The sequence below is a fragment of the Marmota monax genome, unplaced genomic scaffold, assembly GCF_021218885.2.
Source record: "Marmota monax isolate L192 unplaced genomic scaffold, Marmota_monax_Labrador192_F-V1.1 WCK01_AAM20220418_F8-fsc00052, whole genome shotgun sequence".
In the NCBI taxonomy this organism is placed as follows: domain Eukaryota; kingdom Metazoa; phylum Chordata; class Mammalia; order Rodentia; family Sciuridae; genus Marmota; species Marmota monax.
In genome coordinates, this window is record NW_026693473.1 from 1027268 (window position 1) to 1054463 (window position 27196).

Genomic DNA, 27196 nt, shown 5'->3' on the forward strand with positions numbered 1-27196 from the left:
GAGGTGCAGGAAAAACCCACTGATTTGAGGCTTCATTCTGCAAATAATTGTCATGTGGTCCTAGGCAAATCAACACTGATTTTGAATCTAAAAATGAGGATCAAGAATTAGATAAGATAATGTGTGCAAGAGGCTTTAAAACAAAAAGCAAATTAAAGGCCCCAAAGGCTGTCAAGTATGCTATGAATTTGATGCCTCCGTATAGACATCACCCCCTGCCATATTGGCAGGAAGTCAGGAGAGCTGCTCTCCCTAACGTAACTCTTCTATACAACCTTGTTCCCCCTCCCCCCAGCCCTGCCAGCTTCAACCATCTGCTATCAGCAAAGTTTCTTCTGGGCTTCAAGTGCATCATCCAGGTGCACAGCTGGGGCTCCCCACGGGGCCCCCTTTCACACAGGGCCAGGATTATCCAGTGCCAAGGCAAACACAGAGATAAATGAACTAGAAGCTGATATGACATCTTAGAGATGAAAGAATATTAGAAAATCTCTATCCAAACTTCTTATTTAAACCATGGTGAACCTGAGGCCCTGGAGGGTAAAGTCATTTGCCTGAGAAGATGCAGCTGGCCGGTGGTATTTTCTGGCTGCCTGTTCATGTTGGCCAGAAAAAATAGGTAAGTGAGTTTCTCAGAACCATGTAGCATCAGGGATCCCTGAGAGGGAAGGAGGGAAGAGGATTTGTAAGACTACCTCACAGCTTGAGAAGAATATCCTTTTTATACAGCTAGTTACACGCATGACATGGTGGTCACTGTGACGGCTCATATACTAAAATTGGAACAATACAGAAAAGATTAGCATGGCCCCTATGCAAGGGTAATATGCAAATTAGTGAAGCTTTCCATATTTTAAAATAAATAAATACATATATATAATGGCATTGAAAGATATCCAAGAACACACTAAGTAAAAAGAGTCCACAGAACTACCTGTACAGTATAATTCCATTTTAACTACATATAGAAGGAAGCTTGGAAGGATTGACTCATAAGCATAGCTTCCTCTGAATAGATGCTTTTCTTTTTATTCTGCATGCACTGATATGTTTCTGTGTTGTCTGAATTTCTTTTTGTAATAAGGAACATGTATAATGGTTATACTTTGAAGAAACAAGGATTTTTCATTTTATCAAAGCATGCATATTCCCTCAATTAGTCCAACTTTCTTTACTCTGATTTTTTTCTCATCAAACAAATTTTATCGTCTGCAGCTTGCTCTCTCCAATGAGGCCTCCATCTATAAAAAGCCCAGACCTGATTTTGAACTCCTATTTTTAAAAAACTATTAAATTGCCATCTGACTCTACAAAATCATCCCCTTTAAATTTAGCTGGAGAAAACAGCTTCCCCCTCAGTGAATGTAGCAAATTTGGGTTCCAATTATGCCAAGGAGAAGACAAAACCATGGCTTGTGATGACCCCACAAAGAGCCCACTTCCCTCCTGCTCTCTCCCCTGAGGTCCTTCTTAAGCATCAGCCTGATCCTCAGTGCTTACAGCCTTGGTAAAGAAGCCTTAGAAACCTTTGGCAGTGCATCCTCAGATCTCTGACATGGAAAGAAAAAGAGCTTTGGTTTGAGATTGTGCAAAAGCATAGCCAGCTGTCTGCTCTGGCCAATGGCCAGCTGCCGACATTGGTAAGACTTGCAATATACCAACAGAGAGTGTGAAACGAATTTCATTTGGTTTGAAAAGTGAGGTCCAAGTTAATAGGATAGGGAACCTGCCAAAATATTGGGGTAGGAGAGAAAGACGTGTACCTGACCCTTAGCATGTACGTTACCAGACCATCTCATTTATTCTTCAATATCCTGTGAAGTAGATGAGGCAGGTAATTATTAGATCTACAATATAATGAGGTCACTGATGTTCCCCAAGGATAGAGAACTGGTAACACTAAATCTGTGACCTTTATTTACCTTCGCATAGGATGGAAGGTCTGTGTACACACCATGCATATTTAAAGCTCTGGACAGGAATCAGAAAACTTAATGTTAGTCATAAGTGACCTTGAGAGAGTCTTTTCATATTTCTCAGCTTTCATTTCCTTATCTTTGAAATGGGAGAGTGATATCTATCCAGCTTGTCTCAGGGGGTGGGGCTCTGAAAAGATAATGAGCACAAAAATACTGGGCTTTGAAAATAGTGATTAGTTAAAGGAATATCAAGTATGATCAGTTTTTCAGTGCAGCACAGAGGGAAGCTTTTGAGAATAATTTTCTCTGTTTAAAAATGTTATCTTTTGTCAGAATAAACTGAACATGGCCCACAGCAATCCAATAAGCCCCAGCAATTTGGTTAGGAAGCCAAATCTATTTTCAAAGCCCCTGTCCTACTTAAGGTAAACTCAGCTCTGAAGATAAGTAATCGGGTTTCTAGGAAGGAGAGGAATCCCTGTTGGCTGTCTCTTCTCTCTAAAATCCCTGAGTTGGAGTGGACTTGATTTAGGAGCTCTTGACAAAATGATTGCTATGGGGCCCAGACTTTAATACTAAGAAATTGGTTTTGCCTGATTATTTTAAGGCATATTTAAGTACCAATAACCTTAAATCTGTGCTATGCTATTCCCATAGCTAGGGTCTTAGAGAGGCCTTGGAGCCTAGGGTTCTGTCCCCTGCTTCTGGAGAGCTCTGCTTCTTCAGTGCTGTTGGGTTTAATGCTTTGGATGACATTAATCTGAACAAAGAATTTTATGCTCAAAAAGATAAATTTGAAAACCAGTGCTGCTTAAGTCTTCAGATCAGCAAAACTTTTTTGTCTGAGGGTTACACCTGCCCAACCATGCACCTCCCAATCCCTCATGCCTTTGCTCTGCCTGGCCTCACCAATACCTCCTTTCTCAGATTGGCCACCTTTGGGCTTAACAGAACCCTTCCTCTGGGCAATGCATGTGGTTTGTTTTGGGTAAGACATTTTGCAAAAACCCTGCAGCATATACACACACAGTTATCTGGCAAAAACTGGTCAGCCCTGATCTGTAATGTGTTGTTTTATGCTTTACATGATACATAAAGTTTTTGTTATCAATAGAAACAGTAAAGAAATAAGGCAGAACTATAAAGCTGACATGAATGCCACTGCTGTAGATTTCTATGAATAGTTAGCCCTCCTGCCATCATGGATAAAAACGTTTCTTATGTGAACACTAGCAACATCTGCTACTACAGATGCATCCTAATTAACGCGGGAGGAAAGGAAAGAAGAAAAGAAAGGAAGGAGGTTAGGAAGGAAGAATGGGGATCGGAAGCTGATACAGAGGAATATAATATAACTTTAGGATTTTGGAAGTGGTCAGCTAGGTGGAAGTCCTGCCCTTTGTAATGACGTTTGGTGTGACATGGAGTAAGATTCTTCTCTAAGCCTCAGTTTCTTTATCTGTAACATGAGGATAAAAACATTAGCTTGATAGACCTCATTGGGATATTGAGAGGACCAGTTGAAAGTGGGCAGGGAAAAGGGGCTTGCGGATTTCAGTTGGGAGGGCATTACTGTTCCCAGCTGAAGGCTTGGTTGTCATTTCCTTCACTGTTTTCTGAACAGATGGTCTGAAGGATTAGGGTCTTTCCCTCTTTCAATTTAATTTTGGAGCTTTGAACCTAAACCCAGCTGTTTCTATGGTTTCAAATGCTAGGTCTCAAAGGTTTTTCACTAAGTGAAAATTCAGTCATAATACATTGTCGCCTTTAGAACTCTTGAATGTGTGGTAAGAATAACTTCAAGATGACATTGTTGACAGAAGAGTTATACTCTGATCTCTCCTGGAAACATCACACAATAACTTGAGTTTTGTCTTCTGTATAATTTTTTACTCCACAAATGCAGGAGTAAGAAGTACTTTGTCCTCATTTTAGGAAACTAAGGAGATATTTTACTTTCTTATCAAGTAATTTAGCCCAGTTTCATGGAACTAAAGGATTGACAGTTCTCCTCTTGACTGGTATAGAAATTTACAAATGATAGACCAAAGTAACATTAGACTTTCTCTTTAAGACAGCTAGGAATTTTTTTTTTACCTTTGCATACTTCTATTAGAATACTGTAAAAGTCTCTCTTATATTTAGTTTAGAGTTAGACATTCAAATCTGTAAAAATTCAAAAACTAAGTTCTGCTAGTGAGGAATGCAGTAATAATTTAAATATTTCTGGGAAATTTTTGAGAAGTGGTAAAAACAAGCTAAACTACATTCCAGCATTAGATGGACATCCATCTCTTAGTCCAACGACCTGTGCATTTTTTTTCATGTACAGGTCAGATTGCTCCCAAAAAATGCCTTTTCAAAATAAGCACCGCTGCTGGTCTAATCTATCTTGGGACTCATTGTTAAGAATTCTTCCCTTCTGCTGCCTTCTTTGGGGCAATACCAAACAAACATTAACAACTGTGGAGCAGATGTTCTGAAGAGAGAGGATTCCAAAGCTGGGCTCAAACATATTCCCAATCAGAACGAGACGCCAGCCACAGAGATTAATCTTCTGGTATGGGTGTTATGAGATAAAAGCCCCTTCTGGATTTCATCACATATTTTTAAAAAGTAGTCTTTAAAGAGCTGGTTGTGGTGTCTTTTCTTTCTTTCAGGACAAGGTCAGACAATTCTATTTTGTGAGACCAAGTGTCATAGAAATGCTTATGTTGGTGTTATAATTTTAGGCAAAGTAAATAGCTGTGCTTTTTGTTCTGCTATTATAATTTTTAAATAAGATGATTTGTCTGCTACCTTCTTTGATTTGATTGTGGAAATAAGGTATTAAGGAATCACATTGTAGCACAAGACATCTTAAGAAGATAACCTTTCTCTGTATCCCATGAATTGTGGAATATCAAATAAGACAGTTCTCATCCTCCATCTTGGCTCCAACACAAAGTCATACCTCACCTAAATATTGTGCTCCTTTATCTTCATTTAACCAATAAGTATTAGGAGAAAGCCTAACATTTTCCTAGTGCTGACACATCCTGTCTCCTGGCTGTAGTAGCCTTTTCTTTCAAAAGCTTGAAAAGAACCCTGGGTGGGCGAGGTGCAGTAGTGCGCGCCTGTAATCCCAGCAGTTTATGAGGCTGAGGCAGGAGGATGGCAACTTCAAAGCCAGCCTCAGCAATTAGTGAGGCCCTAAGCAACTTACTGAGACCCTGACTCAAAATAAAATATAAAAAGGGCTGGGGATGTGGCTCAGTGGTTAAATGAACCTGGGTTCAATCCACAGTATCATAAGAAAAATTGTTAATTTAAAAAAAAAAAAAAACCTGTATAGGTGGCCCTGCCCCCTCTAATCTCTTCCAGTGACTGGAAAAGAGGTTATGAGGTTAAGGAGACTGGAGGGAGACGGTGTTAGAGATCTAGAGTGTTGATAGAAGAAGGCCATGAATCCAGGAAGGTCCAAAGTTTCCCATTTCATCCTCTATGAAAGGGTACAACTTTCAATAAGTGGGAGAGGGAAAGTGATAAAAAAAAGCCCACATATGGTGAGATCAGCAAAAGAGGTGAGTCAGCAAGGCATCTCCCTTGGGCGGGGGGGGGGGGGGGGGGGAGGGAAATCGGAACTATAGAGATGTCCATAAGCCCAGACAGGACTTTCTGTAGATGGCTTGGTAAATTTTATATCCACCATCCAGAAAATCCTAGATTTCATTCCCAGAACAAGATCTTTGTCTTCTAACACAACACAGGTCCTCAACAGAATTCACACTCCATCCATTTCTCAAAGTACAGTTGTAGTGTTAGGTTACTCAGAGGATACTGCTGTATTCTCCACTCTACTGGACCCTCATACAAGACTGGAAAATTCTCAAGTGGGGAAAACCTTGCTAATTAGTATATGTTCTCTACTGCTCATAAGGATCTTCAGGGGCACACAGCATGCTTCTGCAAAGGAAGAACAGGCCCAAGATATGGGGGCCACATGATTGTCAGGCCTTTTCCAACCCCCAGTGAACATAATCATCATCTTGATTGGGTTGGGATAAAAATCTTAGTATCAGCCAGATGCAGTGGGGCACGCCTGTGATCCCAGCAGCTCAGGAGGCTGAGGCAGGAGGATCACCAGTTCAAAGCCAACCTCAGCAATTTAGTGAGGCTCTAAGCAACTCAGCAAAACCCTGTCTCTAGATAAAATATTTAAAAGGGCTGGGGATGTAACTCAGTGGTAAAGCGCCCCTGGGTTCAATCTCTGGTAACCCCCCACCCCCCACCCCCAAAAAACATCTTAGTATCAACAATGTCAGGCCAAATGTGAGCATGTTCAATTCATTTTCCACACTTACCTTTAAGATTAATAATCTGATAATTACAATATACTTATTGTGAAGATTTTTTTAAGCCTATAAATCCTAGCAACTTAGGAGACTGAGGCAAGAGGATCATAAGTCTGAAGCCAGCCTGGGCAATTTAAGGAGAACATGTCTCAAAATAAAATGAAAAGGACTAAAGATGTGTCATAGTGGCACAAGGGTTGCTTAGCATGTACAAGGACCCGGGTTCTATCACCAGTACCACAAAAAAAAAAAGAAAAAGAAAAGGAAAAAAACTTTTTTTCATGATGCTGTTACCTTACCCTTTACACCCTTATCTCCTTAAGTTCATGTTTCTTAATGTGTTCTTTGCCATTAAAAGTTCCATTCCAGTCTTCTTCATGTCTACCCATGATTCAGTGTGTCCTTGCCAATCAGGAATCAGCTTCCATTTCATCATTTCCTTTTTTGTGTATTCTAGAGTGCAGATATCTTTTACTCTTCTGGCCCACTCCTGGCATGCCCTTCCCTTTCATTAATATCTTGCGAACATAAAAATATACGCATCCCTTTAACTTCCAGGTACCCTTTTTTATTATAGAAAATTGTCCAGTTAATGGAAAAATTGCTTAGTTACATTTTCTTTCTTCTTTTATGCAGGCCTGCTGACTTCCAGCAGTTATTTATTTTTATGTACAAATTTTTAAATCCGTGTTTTAATATTTTAATTAATAATACATGCTTATCCTTAGTGTAGAGAAACTGGAATATATATGTCATAGAGAGGGAAAACATTTGGGTGTAATTCTATCACTCAAAGATGTAATGTTTGGGTAAATTTTCTTCCAGGGTTTTTTTTTTTTTTCTTTTCTATGTGTATTTTCTACACAGTGTAATTATATTCAATATAATATATAATTTTGTATTTCACTTATTTCCCATTACAACCTAAGTCTACATTTGTTATCAAATCTTATAACAAATATAAACATAAATCTTATCAAAACATTAAGGCCCTGTAATGTTTTATCATATAAATGTACCAGTTTATTGACCCCTCTGATATGAGACATTTATATTTATAATTCCTCTAATATCACAAGGAAGATCATAGTGAATACTTTGAGGCATATGAATCTTTTATTATAATAATTCTTTGGAGTAGCTTCTGGGAAGTAAAATTACTGGATTAAAAGTGTATTATTAGTCAGGACTCTATTGATTGGGCTGAAGCAACTCAAACTAACTTGAAAAGAAAAGGGGTTGATGATTATTAATTAATATAATGAGGCTGGCAAAGCAAAGATGGGAGTCGGGTTTAGGGAGCTGGGACCAGAGACTGGAACTTTGACTTTTCTTTGTCTCTAAAATAGCATTTATCATGGAGACAAATGAAACTAGAGAAAATGCAAAATAGAGACAGTGCCTAATCTACAGAGACAACTGCTGTACCAGGTTCTTCATCTTTATCTCCTCTTTAAGGGCCAAGATTTTGCTTATGAACTTGCCTTGCCTGATAGGAGCTTTCGCCCCATTCCTCCTCGTGGCCCTTCCCTCAGACGGCCAAGCTGTGCTCCCCGTGGGTGTGTGTGAGCCGTCCATGGGAACCCCCAGCAGGCCTCCACCCACGCCCCGTCTTTGTTTCCACTCCTACAGTTCTGCCCAGCGATCTCCCACCCCAGCCTCCCAGGCGGGTGTTGAGAGGCCAACGTGGAGGACAAAGGAATCTCTGATGGAGAAAGGGCTGGCTGGGAAGGGGAGGTGGGCGGGGGTTCTTTGGCCAATGGCTCTTTTCACTCCATTCCCTTCAAAAGCCCTCTTTGCCCAGAGCCAGCTCCTCCTGTCGTTTGCTTGTTGACCTGGCTTCAAGTCAGGCCCTGCGAGGCTCCGAGTCAGGGGTGAGGGAGGAAAAGGGGGCTTGCGCCCAACGATGGCGCTCCCGTGGCCTGTCTCCCGGGTGGGGACAACAAGTGCCCTTCCTTAACCTGCCCTGGGGTCTAGCTGAGCGCTCGCCCCGTTAGTCCCCAAGGGAGGCCACGTTAAGCTTGGACAACGTCAATGCCACGTTCCAAAGAAAAAGGACCCTGACTTCTGCCCCGCGCGTCGCGACTTCCTCTTGCGCCACTCCGCCCACCGGTTTCTGATCCCCTTCTCGGCGTTGGGGACGGACGCGCTGCGGTGGTGGGAAAGCCCTCGCGCCCCCGCGTGTCGCGGCCGCTTCCCGGCACGCCCTCTGGGACGTGTGAGTCACTGGGCGCCTGTGGAGAGGTACTCGAGCCTGGCGGAGCCGGCATCGCTGCACAGCGCAGGGGTCCGGCGAGTGGGGAAGCCCTGGGGCCGCCAGAGGCCCTGCCTGCCGCCCACATCAAGGACACAGGAGCGCGCGTGCGCCTCTCAAGCCCAGGACCTGGGTACAGGCCTGGCCCAGTCTTAGCAAGAAGGAAGAAGGTGCAGCAAAAGTGATAGTTCTTAAATTTTATTTTATTTTGCTTTCGTTTCTGTTTACCCCATCCAGGAGGAGGGGAAACCTGTCAAGTAACAGTAAAGAAAGAAAGGGGTGGGTGGGGGGGCACTTCATGACCTAAGGAAATTGTTTTCATTGCTCCACAGGACAGAGCTGTGAACTGAGAGAGGGAGGCCAAAGGAAACGCCCGAGGTGGGTGGCCCTGGGAGCTGGGGCTGGGGGCTAGGCCCTGGAACTCACCAGCTGAGTAGCCTTGGGCAGCGCCTCTGAGCTTCAGGTTCTCAAGGCAAAATGAACAGCATCTTTAAAAACAAACGTTTGCGTCACTTTTGTGGCTCACGTCCTTTAAAAAGTAGGCAGGGATTCCTTTCATTGTCAAAGTCTTTACCTACAGTAAGATTTCTGTCTCCCCTACTTGCAATCTAAGTTGTATTTCTAGTTTATGCTCAAGCTGTTGACACTGTTTCCTCATTTCCTCTCCTTCTCTTTCCCTTTCTCTCCTGTGAAATGGGAGGAGGGTCCCTTCAGTGACAGAGGATACAGTCCACCTGAAAGAGAAAAGTTAGCTGGAGGACTCCACCACTGTGAGATTTCTTTCTTCAATTATGATAAGTGGGGCTCCCACCATCCTGCTTAATGACAAGGAATGAAATTTCCTTAAAGCCTGGAAGCCTAGCATTCAGTTATCTGTATCTGTTTGCAATCCTAGGCAAAATTACTACTGTAGCTCTGTCCTCTCTTCTTTCTTTCCACTTTTTAGAATAGACTCTTATTTTTGGCCCAGGCCTGATATCCAGGATCCCAAACATTGTCAGCTCACTTTAAACCCTCCCAGTCCTCTAGCATAGTGGCTCACAAATGCAGACCCATAGGAAAGGTAGGGCCATGTAATATATTTATCTGGTTATATTATCACAATTATAAGGTTATAATTGTCCTTTCCTGAAAAGGACACTCCTTCATGCTGAGACCGTGTTCTTCATAGATTTATTTATTTTGAACTGTCCATTCTCTCATGAAATGAAGGTAGTTGTCATTGCTGTTGGTTGATGTCCTTTCTCAGAAAAATTAAATGAGCCATTCTATGTGAATCCCCCAAAGCTTTTAAACCTGATCTGTGGAATCCAAAAGATGAGTACAGTTGCTCCACTCAACATCTGGTTCTTGTTGCCCCTCCCAAGGACATTTGTATCTATTTCTTAAAAAATAAATAAAAACCTGCCAGAAGAGAGCCTCAAAGTAATTTTAAGGATACATGAAGGGAAAAAATGATTGGGCAGAGGAAACGTACTTTATTTTCTCAATTTCTTGGTCTAGATTAAGGCAACAGAATTGTATCTATTCTTAGTTTCTGGTACTTAACATTGAGCATGACTTTATTTATTTTGTGTTACTGGGGTTTGAACCAGGGGCGCTTTACCACTCAGCTACTTCTCCAATCTTTTTTTTATTTTGAGATAGGCCCTCACTAAGTTGCTGAGGATGGCTTGGAACTTTCAGTTCTCCTACCTCAACATCCCAAGTCACTGGGATTACAGGTGGGTTTCACCAAGCCCAGTTTGAGCATGACTTTTAATGGACTATTCTTTTTAGTAAAATTAAGAACTTATTTTGAATCAGCCAGCGTTATTCAGTCTTTTTAGTGTGCAGATCAACAGAATGGCTAAACGAGAATGCTATACTTTTCCTTAAAAGATGAAAATTAGGCCATGTGGGTAGGTGATAATTACTACTCCTCACTTTGGTAATAGCATGGTGTGGACTTTCATCTTAAATGAGGCCTCATTGGTTAGTGTAAAATTAAAATATCCTCAAGTCACAGAATCACTACCATCTAGTAATGGAGGGTGCAGCAATTTGTGACTTTTTTGAGTCACATGTCAGCACAGATGCTACACAAGCTCTAGTCCTTCCTTTCGGTTGCTAAGACAAAATTTTGCTTGGATTGGGAAAATAAGAGAAATTAAAATTTTTAAGTTTGAAATGAGTATCTTAGGACGACCGGACAGGAATCCATCCCAGTCTTCAGGCCCATGAACACTCTACTATTTTAAGAATGCTTTCACATGTGATCTCTGTTCATCTTCTCAAGACCCTGTGACTCCACGAGGCAGACTGGAAAGATACTGTTGTCGCCCCTTTACAGAGAAGGTATTTAAAGCTTGCCCCAAGGCCTTTCCAGAGGCCATACATATGCTGAGCGGGAGTCTGCTCTGAGCTCACCTCCTCCCTCTGTCCCTGCTACCATCCTTCATTCTGTGAAGGCCTTGATAAGGCTGAGCCCAGAGCCTTGAGCCAGGAGAGGAGGGTGGAGTGGAAGGGAGACCAGCTTCTCCTGGTGCCACAGACCTCAAGGGGAAAAAAGACTTTGCTTAAAGACAGGCTGTTGGACAGCTATGGCAGGTAGGGCAGGGAGAAGGGTTTGAAGGAAATGAGAGAGGAGCTACTAGTAATTTTCAAACTGTGCTATCGTGTTAGAATCACCTGGGAAATTTTGAAAAATTCTTGATGCCATCTCATACTCGCACGGATTAAATTGGAATCTCAAAAGTGGAACAAGGTAAAGGAATTTTGAAAAGATCCCCTGGGTTTTATGATAAATGACCACATTTGAAAACAAAAAACAAAAAAAAAACCCAGTTTCTCAGCTCTCAGTGTTCACGTTGAATCACCTGTGGATTTTGTTGAAATTCAGGTTCTATCTAGTGTTGTCGGTTGGGAGGAAGCCTGCTAACTTGTTGAATCAGGAAAAGAAAATAATGGATGCTGGGTGGTCAGGAAAAGCTTCACGAAAGAGGACAAGCTTGAGAGGCTTCAAGGTCATATAAAAAAATTTGCCCCCAATACGAGGGATTAAATCCGGAGAGTTCTGCCACTAAGCTACATCCACAGCTCTTTTTATTTTATTTTGAGACATGTCTTGTTAAGTTGTCCAGGCTGTGATATTCCTGCCTCAGCTTCCCAAGTAACTAGGATTACAGTCATGCACCACCATTCCTGCCTGAGGTTGTATAAAATCCAATGCAAAAATGTGGGAAGAGCATTCTAGCCTGGGTGGTGGCACAGTCAGAGCCCAGGACGTTGGGGCATGCCAGGAGTGTTTCAGAGGACAATGGCTGTTCCAGTATAACTAAAGGGGAGAAATTTTTCAGTGATCTGATCTGCCCAATTTAGCACTTGGCAGTTAACTGCCTATTGTTTGGGGTACAGATGTGTTCTTTCCTCTGCAAGATCCTGATGTTCAGAGGCCGGTGTTTTAGTGCATCTGACATGATGCTAAGCACTCAGCAGGGATTCAGAACACAGCTGAGGATTTGCATTTGCATCTGCTGTCCCCTCTGCCTGTTATGTTCTGGCACTTTAGAGCCCCTGTCACCTTCTTAGTGAAGCTCCCACTATTTAATATTTAAAGGGACTTCACCTCCCTATTTAAATAGCAACATCCTCTTTCACTTCCCCTGTGTCTTCCACACACTTATTCCTGCTATAATCTTCTCTTGAGAGCTCGTCACCATCTCATATTTTTATCTTGTATATATTTCTCTTTATTATTATTTTCTTTTGAAGAAGGGTTTTCCTAAATTGCCCAGGTGAGTTGGGAACTTGTGATCCTCCTTCCTTAGCCTCCCAAATTGCTGGAATTATAGTTGTATAGGTGTTTACCACCGCACATGACTGCTTTCCCCCCGCCACCCCTCCCTGTATTGGGTTTTGATTAAACCAGGAGCTGCTCTACCACTGAGCCACATTCCCAATCTTTTTTTATTATTATTATTTTTGAATTTGAGACAGGATCTTGCTAAATTGCCCAGGCTGGCCTCAACTTTGTGATCCTGCCTCAGCTTCCCCAGTAACTGGGATTATAGGCATGTACCATCCCCTTATCTGTATGGTTTTCACATGCATATGTATATGTATTTTTTTAATCTTGTTACTGCCTGTCTCCTCCATTAAAAGGCACCCCACATAATAAGAGAGGATTTGTTTATACTGTTCATTGCTATTTTCCCAGTGCCTAGAACAATTTCAGACACTCCACAAACATTTGTTGAATGAAAAAGTGAACTGAATTGAATGCATATACAGCTGGTGTTGCCAGCACAAGGGAATTCACCATTTAGAGGCAGGAGAAAAACAAAAACAAAAAAATCCATCTTGCTACTGTCCTATTGGAGAAGTGGAAAATATAACAGGATTTGGTCATTAGGTAGAAAAAATTTGAACTAAATTTGTAAAAATCTCTCGCCATGGACCAGAGATTTACTTTTCAATGCCCTCATGTTAGAAATCCAAGAAAAACATGAGCAATCAAAGAGGTCATGTATCTAAAATTGCTGCCTGCGTCAATGGCACACACTTATAATCCTGGCTACTTGGGAGGCTGAGGCAGGAGAGTTGCAGGTTTGAGGCCAGCTTTGGCAATTTAGCAAGACCCTGTCTCAAAATAAAGACCGTGTCTCAAAATAAAAAATAACAAGGGCTGGGGGTGTAGCTGAGTGGTAAAGTGCCCCTGGGATTAATTCCTAGTACTACAAATAAAATAAATAAAAAATAAGATAAATTACTTCCAAAAAATCATAAAACCATTGATGATTAGCTTAATATTGAAGTATTGTTAAATATAATTATGACTGGAGTGACAGGAAAGAGTAAAGTCCATGGCGTATAGCAGATTGGGTGCAAATGAAATCATAAAAAGGAGAAAACAAAATCTGAGAGGATATTTATGATGGTAAATTAACTAGTGAATTGTGGAATTTGGTGCTGGAAGTCATAATGCCTGACTCTCCTCTGTCACACAAACACCCAGTCCTGCCTCTGCTCCAGGGTTGGGAAGCTTATTACATCACAAAACAGAATATTCTATCTGAGAACAGTCTCATGTATTGGAGAGCTCTTCTTTCTATTGAGCAGTGAACAATATCATTAGTACTAGTCCTAGGGCTATTTATTTCCCGCCACACATTTCAAATTTTGAAGACATACCTTTTCCTTCCTGCCTGCCCATCCTAATCCAAGCTCGTGGCCCAAAACTCCGACTCTTCTTAGAGCAAAATAACCTCTGTTCCTGAGTTTTTCTGCAAAGGAAAATTTTCTGCATATTTTTACTGCATTGGTTTAGGGTCTACTCACCTTCAAAGTTAGATCCCCTGATCACTTCAGACTCCTATGACATGCCAGGTTCCCTGTGCCCCTCTTTAACTGTATCCCTAAGAATGAGCATAATGCTCATTATGGACCAAGAAGTGTGGGATGGTATTCGCCTTCCTCTTTCTAGATGCCTTACTTCTGTTAATGCAGCCTGAGATACATCAATGTCTTTGTCAGCCACATTACATTTGAGGCATAAAGTGCTTCCTGAGCTTTAGGGCATGAGTTATACCCTCAAAGATGAAAAAGTGATACTTAAAACTCAATGCACATTATATAGCAATGAAAATATAAAATGTTAATAAGATATTTTAAATTTGAATGCATGTTCTTATCTATACTAATTATCATAAAGATACAAGTTTGGGGAAAAGACAGTGCTAGGTGAGAAAATTATTTCTGCTCCTTTCTAGTTAAGCAGCCATGCTTTCTGCAGCTTTGATTTCATTTATTGAAGGGGATAATAATACCCATTTTCCAGGATTGTTAGAGAAAAGAAATGAAATCATATAAGTAGGTATCTAGCATATTTGTAGATAATTTAAATTATAAGTCCCAGAAAAATCATCATCATTATGATGATTCCAGAACTACCTATCAATTAAATCATCCATGTTTGGACATCATGTAGGCACCTCATATACTCTGGAAGGGACTTAAAAATGCTACAGCAGCCGAGTGTGGTGGTGCATGCCTATAATCCTAGCAACTCGGGAGGCTAAGGCAGGAGAGTCACAAGTTCGAAGCCAGCGTCAGGAACTTAGTGAGGCCCTGAGATCTTGTCTCAAAATAAAAAATGTGATTCAGTGATTAAACACCCATAGGTTCAGTTCCCAGTACAAAAAAAAAAAAACCCACAAATTTTAAAAACCCTACAGCAAGACAGTCTGTCTGAGAATATAAGCAAGTCCAGCATGCCCAGTCTGCAGAGGCTCCCCTAAACTCTGGGGTCCTTGCTACCTTTGTGCCTTTCAGATCATGGAGACAGATAGTTGCCAAGTTTGTCTTTCTTCACTGTTTAGCCACATATCACCACAGCCTGCATCAACTCACTGGGGGTTACCTGATGTGCCATTGCATGACCAGAACCACATGCATGAGGTGCACAAGCACCTCCTAGACCTCCTGTATAGGGGGCCCTTGCAGCCTAAAAAGGGGACATTCTGGAGTCACTGAAGCAAAACTAGAAAATTAAGAATGTTTATCGCAATGGGCCTGTCCTTTCTTTTCAGGTCTGCAGAAGTTCTGGTTTCTTTGCAGTTCTATCCCCTCCTTGTCCAGGCCCAGAACCCAGCAGCTATCTGCACCCTCCTTCCCCAGGGTCTCTGGGGACAAAGGCCTCTCACAGTGTTTTCCCACCCCCATCCAACTGTATCCAAGGCTACCATGGGGAACTTGGGAACAGGACTTGGCCTTCAGACAGAGGATGCCCTGCGTGCCCGCTTACAGAGCTGGCGCTCATTCCCCTGTGCCCATGAAAGGACAGACTGTTCTGGACTGAACCATGAGCATATTGAGTGGTGCGTCCATAGTGTCCTCACCGGAGCACTATCCAAGCCTCATTGTGTGAGTCCTTGGTGGTGCTGAGGAAGGGGGTAAATGAAGACCCTGTCTGGGTAAACAGATGAAGACACTGAGGGAGTCAAAGAGGAGAAGAGAAGGAGGCTGTGTCTATACAGAGTAGCTTTTCCGCTGTCATTCAGGACTCAGTGAGCCAGTTGCTTCATAAAACCAGGGGTGTGGTAGATATTTCCATGCAGTCGTCTGATTGTTAGAACTGATCTCATCTCTTCTGTCAGTACTGTGGTGAGGGCCTTCAGGGAACGAGCAAGCCACATTAGAAGGGAGAAGGTATACACTGGAAAAATGTTGGAGGTTGGATTTGCAGATTTACCCTTGTACCTCTCCAAATCTTCAGTGGATTAAGACATGGACTCCAGACTACCCAGAGCAGCAGAGCCCTGGAGGGTAGTATGGCTAGTTCTAATCTTTGCCAAGAGGGCGATGCTCTCAGCCTGCTGCCTTACTAGGAATGACTATGCCTCTTACTTTCCATGCCAGTGGATGATAATCCCATGACCCCGTGTGAGCACCCAGTGGTCTGTGTTGCAGTGGCCAGAAAATAGGGCAGGATGTGCCTGCCTTTGCTGGCATGAGACCCAGGACTCCCCACCCCTGCCCCTATGGCTTTTTAGGGTGGTTTTATGGTTGTTGACAGTGTGGATTTTTTTTTTCATCATCAAATATGATCTTAAGTCACAGAATTCAGAAAACTGGAGTCTAGGCCTAATTTAATGATGATCCTTGAGCAAATCACCCCTCTTGGAACCCCAGCTTACTCGTGGACACAATGGGGAAGGTGGAGATGGTCTTCAGGAGTCCGACGGCAAGAGCATCCCGTGGTTCTGAATGGAGGATTCTTGATTTTCTCTCTTTTGTCTCTTACCCATAACACTTAGAAGTCATTACTAAATGGACTCTGAAATGCTTTAAATAGGTTTTTGTGTACAAATATTATGCACAGAAATAGCTCTGTGCTCTGTGTGTGCAATATATTTATAAAATATGTGCCTTTGAAAGCATTAAAAATAATTTCAACTGTCAAACTCTGGCCTGGCCAGGGCACTTTAAAACTGCCCTCCTCCTCAATGGCTCCTTCAGATCCACCACGCTGCACATTCCTCAGGACGTGGCATGGCTGCTGGTGGGAGTGAGGTTGTTTATAATTTTTCAGATTAAAATGTCATTGGGTGCCCCTCTGAAACTGCTGACATGTTTTAAATGTCCACTTCTGATGGTCTGCCCAGGGTCAAACAAGTCGAAGGATGTTTGGCTAGGACCATGGGGTCTGCGAATCTGTCTTTAGCCCCAGGGACACCAGGATGAATAATTGGACATTGTTTCTGCCCTGAATCAGATTGCTGTAGCGCTCCATGCTTGAGATGAGATCTCTAATGTAATCGACACGGTTGTGCTTGCAGGGAAAAGAGGACAAAATCTGTCCTTCAGTCAGTTTCCTTCTGTGTGAGTGCAGGGTACTGCAGTTTTACGCAAATACGTTCTGAACTGTAGAACAATTTTAGAGAAAAGAATAAAATGGAAGGGGTTAGGTGAGATGATATTAACATTTTTTAGAGTTTAAATTTGAAAGTACCTTAAATTTTGGACAAAACTATTAAATGGAACCCTGATTCCATGTTGGATTTTAAGGGAGAGTCAGAGAAGGTATATATTCACTGACCTGGGAACTTATAAATATTCATTAATTCTATACATAAGCATTCTGAATATAATGACAATAGGAAAACAACTTTAGCCATGTACCCGTGGCATATGCCTGTAATCTCAGCATCTCTGAGAGCTGAGGCAGGTAAATGGCAAGTTCAAAGCCGGCCTGGGCAACCTAATGAGACCCTGTCTCAAAACTTTAAAAATGAGCTGGGGATGTAGCCCAGTGGTAGAGCACCTGGGTTCAATCCCCAGTACCTCACAAAGAAAAGCAAGCAACCAAACAAAAACTCCTTTAATGCTCTAAATTAGCTATGTCTTCTGATTTTTATGTCTTCAGGAATAATCACCTTGAATAACCATTGTGAAAAATTTGAGATTTATAAAATATGATTCAATAAGGACAAAACAATTTTAACAGGATTATGAAAAACAGGGTTCTATTAAGGTTTAATTGATTCAGAAGGAAACTTATAAGGTAGCTAATCCCATCCAGTGCAGGAATCCTAGATCTGGGGACTCCACCGCCTTCTGCACCATTGACTGCAGGGACTAGATGCTCACCACCTCATGAGACAGCCTGTTCTTCAGGGGGAAGAGCTGTATTTGATTGAGAGTGCTTTTGATCATTGAGCTAAACAGTACCCCTGTCATTGCTGTCTTTGGAGTCACTGAGAATACATCTTCCTGCTTCTGCTTGAAACCCTTCAGTATTTGAAAATAATTATCTCTTTGCCTTTAGCTTTTCTCTTTTCCAGATTAAATTCCTCCACCCTTCAATCCTTCTCCAAATGAGATAGTCTTTAGCTTCTCTGGCCTCTTCTTGATCCTCCTTTGAAGTCCCTGTATTTTAAGATGAGCTTCTATGAGCTGCAGGCAATGCTCCAGATTTGTCTAATAGAACACACAGGGATATCTCTCTCTCTCTCTCTCTCTCTCTCTCTCTCTCTCTCTCTCTCTCTCTCTCTGAAACACACACACACTCACACACTTCCAGGCCCTCTATTCTATTCATGTGGTGTGACTGCATCCGTCTTTTTGGCAGCCTTGACCCCACTACTCTCTCACATTGACAGGTAGCAGGCAATTACCATGGTCTTTGTCACTGACTTCCTGGCAGTGCTAGACAGACAGTAATAATAGGACCTCCCCTCCCCCGCCCATGCTAAGCACTGTACTTGACATCTGGTGGCCTAATAGGTATCAACCTACTAGGTAGATTCTGCTGCCTCCACTTTCCAGGTAAGAGCCCCAAGACTCAGTGAGACTAACTTGCCTAAATTTGTATAGAAGCAGCCAGGGCCCTGGATAGGAGCCGGAGCTTTTTCTATAATACTACACTGCCCTGATCAAAGGCACTCTTTGGTCCACATGTTGGAAATACCAGACCAAAATAGCCCAACCCAGTCTTTCTGGTTCAAACCAGGAGTATTTGTTACAAAGACTAATCATCCTTCCTTAAAGGGGACTGTGAGTTTCCATTAATATTACTATATCACTATGAGCCTGTCATCGGTGTATCTGTCCCCACCTTTAGGGAAGATATTTATGTTTCCTAGCTGTTGGAAGTTTCTGAAAGAAGGAAGAGTTATCAACTCCTGTGGACATATCTCCCACAGTATAAAAAAGTATTTCTTTATGTTTCATGTTATCTCGAGTCTGATATACTGGGATGTGTGTATTCCGTTACCTCAACCATATTCTTTTTTAAATGTAATATCATTTTCTAAGTGTTTTCTTAATATAAACGACAGATATTTACTTTAGAAACTACTTCTACTTCCTTATTATATTGGAGCTACGTCTAGCTTGTACTGCCGGCCACTCCATGGTCTTTGTCATGCTTGCATCCTATCCTCCCTTCTATCTTCACATGTGATCATCTGCACTGACAAGTGAGAAAATTAGTTTGGGAGATGAGGGGATTTCTCCAATGACTCAAAGCAAGAAGAGGCAGGAGCAGGATAGAACCTAGTTCTGCCCCATTGTTCCCTCCTTTCTGTCAGGATGCCTTTGTTTTAGGAGGACTTTTGACCATTGTCATTCATGACGAGTGTATTAACTTTGTGAGAAATCAAGTACCCGGAGTAAAATTGAAATAAGCTTCCAATTCTGCTTTATTGAACATGGCAAATCCACACTATTGGGTGGAGGAAGCAATGCCTGGGAGATTTAAATGGTGCTGTCGCCCTCCTGCTTGGTCCTTGTTATCACTAACAGTCTTGTCAGAGTCCCTGGTCCATCCTGGCACCTGTGCACAGTGTCATAGAAGGTGAGACCTGGACATACCCTAGACAGTGCTTCAATGCCTTTAAAGAAGAGGAAGGATGGAGCCTGGGCCCTGTGCGGAGACTGCTGCCCAAGTGCAGTGAGGCCCATCGCCCTTCCTGCTGACCTCTTTGCCGGTGTCCCTAACACTTCGTCTCCCAGCTCCCTCTCACCTCCTGTTTGGCTTGCCGTCTTGGGCCCCTCTCAGCCCCCACCCTGCCCTGTGGCCAGGCTCCTTGGCAGGGCTCCTGGATGACCAGACACTTGCGTGACTGCTGGTTTCTTTGGCTGGGCTCCCTCAACCCTGTACGCTCTCTTCCTGGCTTCAGAACCTCAATAGGAACCCAGATGCTGCTTCTGGAAACATCCAAACAGTAGCTCTCAGCTCCATGGTACTGACAAAGGCCAGATTTCCCTGTGATTTGGGAGCTCCAGCCTTGGAGCATAGTGGTCCTCTTAAAGTCACAACTCCTGGCCCCTGCCAGCCAGGTGGGATGACCCTGTAATTTATCATGCATTTGGGCCACCTTACAAGTGGAAGGAAGTGCTACAAATAATTTCACCTGTACACTGGGAATAAACAAGGACTATCCTGGGCAATAAGCATATATTTCCAGGTTGTAGTCAGCCTGATCCCCCCACCCCCATTTAAACAATACAACATTCCACATATATCTCAGGCTGGCTCCTCACCATCACTGCATTAGGCACTTTATAAACATGTGCTCTTCAATTAATTCTTAGAATAACCTCATTTGTATAATATGGCCTACATCTTACAGAGGAGAAAACTGAGGGTCAGAGAGGTTAAGTAATTTGCATGATAGGATGGATTTTGAATGTTCATAACGTAAAGAAATGATATATGTCTGAGGTGATAGATAATGCCAGGCACCTTAAGGTGATCATTTCATGTAATATATATGTATTGGAATACCACATTACACCCCATAATTATTTACAAATACTATGTGCCTATTAAAAAAATTTCAAACAAGAAAAAAATGAATTCAATTAATATTTATTGAGAAGTTTCTAATTCCCAGGCACTGAAGTGAACCAAATAAATGATAATGGAACTCATTCTACGAATAAACCTTTCATCTAGATTAGAAAATGTAAATTTGCTTGAAGTAACATCTAACAAGCAATGAGCCCAAGTATAACCCCAAAGACTTTGTCCTCTCTTTGAGCCCTGACCAGAATGATAATGGAACCGATGAAAACAAAACCCTCCGTGGGGAGACAATAGAGACAGCCCTCAAATTATAAATTAGTTCTGCTTCAGAAGAACACTTGTATGTCGATTGCCTGGAATATGAAATTCATTTTCCCATGGTGGAAAAAACAAAAAACAAAGGTCTAAAATAGTGGTTAGGCTTTAAGCCCAACCAACAGAAGTCTTTGTAGACTATAATTTCATTGTGGTCAACTGCTCTGTGTAATACCAGACTAGAATGGGAAGCAGAAACCAGAGGTTTCTATCTTAGTTCTCTCACTTACTGGCTGAGTGACTTTAGACAAGTTACTTAACCTCTCCAAACCTCAGTCTTATCAAAATGGAGATAATATCTAGCCCTGAAAAATTGGCAAGAATCACAGAAGATGATCAATGTACATAAAAGTCCTTTAAAAATAGTACTTGTCATACTATGGGAACTGACACACTGGGAATAAACAAGGACTATCACTGAGGATAATGGGGTATAAATTAATGTCATTGATAGGACACAAGTCAGGTCTCTAAGCTCAGTGGGTAATAAGAAGATGGGTGACCAGGACAGGACAGAGTTGGAATCTTTGGGGTAATGTGTTCTCCCCAGGTTGGGCCAGCAGGTGAGAGGAAGAGATGGGTAATGGGGAGGAGAATTCATAGGCTTCCACAGGAATGGGGTCCCTGTCAGGAGACGGGGCAACATGACAGCCATGTTGCAGTAGGGGTCGGACTCCAAGGAGCAAGGTATTGGCCTGTGACTGGAGGGTGAGGTAACCCCAGGTCTCCACAGCCATAGCAAGAGGAACTCTTACTGCTTTGGGGTTGAGAAGAATGGCAGGCATTTCTGTGTATGGGGTGCTCCCAGTTCATGAGTATAGGGCTGGCTGTGTTGCTGACAGCCACTCGGCAAGTGGGCGTCAGGAGCTGGCTGAGAGCACAAGAAATCCGATCCTGACTTAATGAAGTTTAAAAAGAGGGATTTTTGACTAAAACATCTATCAATGATCACTTAACCATTTAAAAAGTTTTATTTCATTTTGAATGGCTCCTGGCCCCCCAATAGTAGGGTGTCACCTCTTTTTTATTTAAAATTTATTGTCAAGTCTCAGGATGAACCCAAGTACTATGTATAACTATTAAGCTCTAATATAAATAAATACAATTTATTATAAGTCTCAAATTAGACTTTTCTCTGCACATAAGCAATTTCTATCAGCCAACTAGATAAGCTGGGGTGTAGACTCACACTGGACGTGTCAACAGTTGTGTACCAAGATGCAGCTTCTGGGAAGGGTCACCCTGCGTACCAGAAATAAGGGACACATTGCCTGCAGAGAAGTTAAAAATGACGATGAAGCCAACCAGGAGCAGGTCTGGTTTTCTTAATCACCATGCACCAGTAATCTAACAATAACCTTGATAGAATACTCCTCATCCCTCAAAAATTTTTTTTTAATTTTGCATTTTGGTTTTTTTTTTTTGTGTGTGTGTGGTGCTGGAGATCAAACCCAGATTTTTATGCATGCTAGGAAAGTGCTCTACTGTGGAGCCACATTCCCCGTCTTCCCCTAAAGTCTTTTGTTGGTCTCAGTTCTAAACAATTGTAGTGTCTATGCTTATTGGGTTTTTAAAAATATTTTTATTTTAGTGTTGATAGACCTTTATTTAGTTCACTTATTTATATGTGGTGCTGAGAATTGAACCCAGTGCCTCACACATGCTAGGCAAGTGCTGTACCACTGAGCCACAACTCTAGCCCCTACTCTTATTATTTAAAAACAGAAACAATCAAACAAACAAACAAAAAAATGTTAAACTGATGATGCAGGCCTGTAATCCCAGCTATTCCGGAGGGATGGGGGTGGTGGTGGAGAGGGTTGTGGCAGGAGGATGGAAAATTCAAAGCTAGCCTGAGCAATTTAGTGTGACCCTAAATATATGGTATCTTAAAATCTGTACAAATGTAAATAAAATATAAATAAAAGGGCTGAAGGTGTAGCTCAGTGGTAGAGCACTTGTTTGGCATACACAAAGCCCTGGGTTCAATCCCTAGTACAACCATAAATACCATTTGAGAACATTTTATCATCCTATAAAGAAGCCCGGCTCTAACTAACAATCTGCTTCCCATTCCTCTACATCCCCACTTATTTCCCAGCCCTAGGCAACCACTAATCTACTTTCTATCTTTTTAGTTTGCCTGTTCTGAACATTTCATATGAATGGAACCATACAATACCTTTTTGAAGATATATCAGTACTTAAGTCCTTTAATTGCTGAATAACATTCTACTATATGAATATACTAGAACATAGTTATCCATTCATCATTTGATGGACATTTGAGTTTTTTCTATTTTGTGAATATTATGAGTAAACACTTCTATTAATATTTGGTTATGGGTTTGTGTGTAGAAGTATGAGATTTTTGTTTTGTTTTGCAACGCTGGGGATGAAACCCAGGGCCTCGCACATGCTAGGCAAGTTCTACCACTGAGCTATATATCCCCATCCCCAAACGCATGATTTTATTTCTCTTGGATATATGTACATAGAAGTAGAATTGCTGATTTATATGGTGACTCTGTGTTAACATTTTGAAGTACTATGAATTGTAATACACACACACACACACACACACACTCTCTTAGTATATGGGCATATTTTTATTTTTCCTTTAATAACAAATTAGTATATATCTAGTTATTTATCCTTCAATAAACATTGTCTTCTGTATGGACATTACTTGGTGAATTCCTACTTAGAAAGCCAGCTCCCAACATATGTGGACTCAACTATAAGTATTTATCTTAACAACATACTTATACTGGTTTGAATTGTTTGACTTCATGTCAGGTGCATTTTCAACCTCTGGTATTCATAGTCTTCATTTAAACAGTTATCAAAAATAGTACAATGATCACAATCAGGGAGAATCAGAATGTATATCATTATGTGAACACTTGAGGTTTTTATTTATTTTTAAAATTTAAAACAGTGAAACAAAGCAAATGAAAGATATGTTTTTATTTTTATAAGTATAAATTTTAGTTAATACTGAATATTGTTCCAGATTTGCCTATCTTTTAAATATAACTTCATTCTTTGTAAATTAATTGTTTTAAAACTAAAAAACAAAATTAAAACAATGTCAATTTTTACTATACATATTATGCACTTATTACTGGGCTAAATTCTGTCCTGTCCTGTAGAGGAGGGTAGCATTAAAAATGACCTGCTTCAGGGGATCTGGGTTGTAGCTTAGTGGTAGAGTGCTTGCCTAGCATGCATGAGGCACTAGGTTCTATCACCAGCACCACATAAAAATAGAAACAAACAAAATAAAGGTATTGTATCCATCTACAACTAAAAAAAAAAAAAAAAAGACCTGCTCTGGATGTCAGATATGCTAGGCCTGCTACTGTGTATAAACATGTACAAGATGGCTATGTTATCTGGGGATTATTTCTTGCATTGAGTAATCTTGAATTTGGAGAAGATCAAAATAGTTGGACAGTTTGGGAGGTATTCCTGGCTAGGTTATAAGTTTAGGGAAAGAAAGATCCAGAATCATGAATTATCTAGGTACATTAAGACTGAATGAGAAATGTAAGTTTGGAGAATTTGAACAAGAGGGTAAATCTGGGCATGGGTCTGGAGGAGAAAGCAATTTGAGATTGCCTAACAAGCGGGTTTAGGAGGGCTTGAGCTTCCTTTTTTTTTGGCAACCCTAGGCAGGCTGAATGGGGACAACAGAAGACCACACTCCAAAAGGTAAGTTAGTTATAAGATTGGTCAGGAAATTTAGGCATTAACAAATATTTCCTCCTGGGTGATAGTTACAGGAATGAAGGAACAAATCAAAAAAATCTTACAAACTCAACATAGGAAAGATCAGTTTTCCCCTAAATTGACCTACTGGTTTAATGCAATTCCTGTCAAAGTCCCAGCAAGGTTACTTTTAAAAACATAGATAAGCTTATTCCAAAATTTATATGGAAAGGCACAGGCCTCTAATTAGAACAATCTTAGGAAAGAAAAGCAAAGTGGGAAAAATCACTCTTCCTAATATTAAGGCCTAGCTTAATACATATGTAGCTTCAATATAAAAACAGTGTAATATTAGAGGATGGACACATGAATCAATGGAATAGAATAGAAAACCCAGAAATAGCTCCCACTCAGGTACGGACAGCTGACTTTTAACAATGGTGCATAAGCAATGCAAGGAGGAAGGATCTCCTTTCTAAGAAATGGTGCTGGAGCAACTAGAAAGCCACAGTTCAAAAAAATCGAAATTTAGCATAGACCCTATGCCTTTTTAAAAAGTTAACTCAAAAAATGGTCAAACACTTAAATGTAAAATGCAAAACTCTTAGAAAAAAAAATTAAAGAGAATCTTTGGAATCTTGAAATTTTAGACTTGACATCAAAAGCATGATCTACAAACAGAAACATTGATAAAGTGGACCTCATAAAACTAAAACTTGCTCTACAAAAGACTCTGATAAGAGATGAAAAGACAGAGAGGGAGAAAATATGTGCAAATCAAGTATATGGCAAAGGACTAGTATACAGAATACATAAAGAACTTTCAAACCTCAGCAGTTAAAAAAAAATCAAACAACCCAATTAGAAAGTGAGCAAAAAACACAAGAAGACATTTCATCAAAGAGAGTATACAGATGGAAAGCACATGAAAAGATGTTCACCATCATTAGCCACTGGGGAAATGCAAATTAAAACCACAATGAGATACATGTCTTATAGTCATTTCCGGTTTGGCTAAACTGTATGTTCATCTTACGAGTGTCTGGTGTGTAGAAATTAATACTTTATCCATTAACAGAGCCTAACTGACCCCACTGGCTTTCTCTCAAAGTGACTTATTCTCTTCTTGTTTTATGAAAATTAACTGCCCTAGAGGGATTCCAAAATTTGGAGATTCACGAAGGTCTTCAGAGATATCTCTTCCAAACACTACCTCTACTTCCAGTAGGATTTAGTGACTAATTAGATACAGGAGAAACTTTAGTGATGTTGAAAACAGGTGCAGTTTGACCCTGTTAGCAGTCACGCCAGCTACACAGGGTAGACAGAGCCTGGGCCTCTTCCCAGCTGTGTGACGTGACAAAGAAACTATTTCTTTGATATTCAGTTTCCTCCTCTGAAAATGAGAATAATTCTTACCTCACAAGGCATTGTGAGGATCAGACCAGACACCATGGATATGAGATACCCAGCCTACTGATCAATGTGGTTGTAGATGCTCCTTCTGCACACAAGCCAAGGCTGCAGTCTCCAGGAGGAATTGAAATGAATCTCTTCCTGGACCAGTTTAATTTTGTCGACCATATGGCCAAGAATATCTGAGACAATCCCAGATTTATTATTTTGCCTTGCTTTTCTCATAAGTATGCTAATGATTCTTGGAGAATTTTTTTTTTTCAAAGCATAAGATCACTTTTACAATACCCTGTTTCTTTCCTTGGTTGCTCAGTTGGCCGGAAGAGCTGCTCAAATGTCTGCATGAGCTTTCCTTATGGGTTGGCATGGGAGATATTACAGGATTTCTTTTCTCACCAGAGCCTAGCAGAACCTGTGCAGAGCAGGTGCCTAAAAATATCTGTTGAATGAAAAAAGGCATGGGTCTTGATACTTAGAGGGGCACAAAGTTCTGAGTAAAAGGGCTATATACATGATTCAGGAAGATATTTGGAATCAAGGGTTTCAGGAAGTCAGAGAAGCAGGATACATTCAAATAGCATTTGAAGAGACTGGAATTGGACAATTACTAACCAAGAAGCTCCTGTATACTAGGCACAGTGAACAGTATGCTGTACTGGTAAGGATTCACTGGGGAAAGGAACAGAAATAGCAAGGATATGGGTCAGTTTAGATCAAGGCAGAATAAGACATGGAAAAGAGAGCATCCAACTCTAGAATCCTGCAGAAGCTGCAAGGAGAAGACATCCATGGTTTTATTAAGCTGCATTGCTGTTGCTGATACTGATGGTGATAACAGCAAACCTGTACATAGCGCTTTTTATACATGATCACAGTCCTTAGCGCTCCACTTACCATGCAATCAACTAAGCAACTGTGTGAAGTGGCTACTAACATACTCCCTATTTGACAGACAAGGATACTAGGTCACTAAGAGATTAAGAAACTTGCTCAAGGTCACACAGCTGGTAAGAAGAAAATCTCCTCAAACTTGGCATTGTTAATCCTGATAATGTGGTTCTAAGGAAGACAGGGAGTTCTGTCTTCTCTGAGAACAACATGACTCTGCTTTGAGAACAGCATGACTCCTATCTTTTTAATATATTCCAATGATTAACTGGATTTTGTAGGGCTACATGAGGAAAAGATCCATCACTGATATTATGAAACAACCAGAAATCTGTAGGCAAGATGCTCCTGTTGCCTCTCAGGGGTCTCCCAGAGGTCCTCTCACTTTTTGACATGAAACTAGGAGTTCTGAACACCCTCAGAATGTTGACTGAAACTACCCCCAGAACTGATGTCACAGCTTGTGCCCAACCTGATCCCCACCAATTTTTTCTTAAGACAGTGGTTGTTTTACTTTTTTTTTTATTCATTGTCACATTCCTCAAAGAAAAGTCTCTCTCTGTTT

At 41.2% G+C, this 27196-nt stretch overlaps 1 protein-coding gene and 1 non-coding gene across 3 annotated transcripts in view; both read left to right on the forward strand.

Annotated features, from left to right (window-relative positions):
* The window catches only part of Arhgap31 (Rho GTPase activating protein 31), a 104882-nt gene that overhangs the window by 19980 nt on the left and 57706 nt on the right, over positions 1 to 27196 (forward strand). The window lies entirely within an intron of this gene.
* LOC124101903 (U6 spliceosomal RNA) lies at positions 752 to 856 on the forward strand. The gene has a single exon (XR_006854742.1). It is a non-coding gene; the product is annotated as a U6 spliceosomal RNA (small nuclear RNA).